Source organism: Galeopterus variegatus, unplaced genomic scaffold (assembly GCF_000696425.1).
Source record: "Galeopterus variegatus unplaced genomic scaffold, G_variegatus-3.0.2 Scaffold5545, whole genome shotgun sequence".
NCBI classification, from domain to species: Eukaryota; Metazoa; Chordata; class Mammalia; order Dermoptera; family Cynocephalidae; genus Galeopterus; species Galeopterus variegatus.
In genome coordinates, this window is record NW_007731656.1 from 113,830 (window position 1) to 114,272 (window position 443).

Sequence of the window (443 nt, forward strand, 5' to 3'; positions counted from 1 at the left end):
AGAAAATAGTGACAAGAAAAAAGTTTGTACATGTTCAGCACAGATGCGATTTTTTAAAAAACATTTTTGATTGGAGATTGGTTGAATCCACAAATGCAGAACCGCCAGATATGAAGGACCTGCTGTATAGGACAGGACATCCAGCAAAATACATAGCCTAAATATGGTCCTCAAATATTTCCATGCTCTGTATCTATGAAAAGAAAAAAAACATAAGAAGGTTGTAGGGTTTCCTGAGGAGTATTTCCTCAGTTGAGAGTGTGCAGTAGAGTAAGCTAAAGCAGGGGTCAGCAAACTTTCTGTGCAAGGCCAGATGGTAAATATTTCAGGCTTTGTGGGCCCTATGGTCTGTGTCATAACTGATCAACTCAAGGCGGGAGCCATAGACAATATTAATAGAATGAGCGTGTCTATGTACTAATACTGCCTCATTTACAAAAATA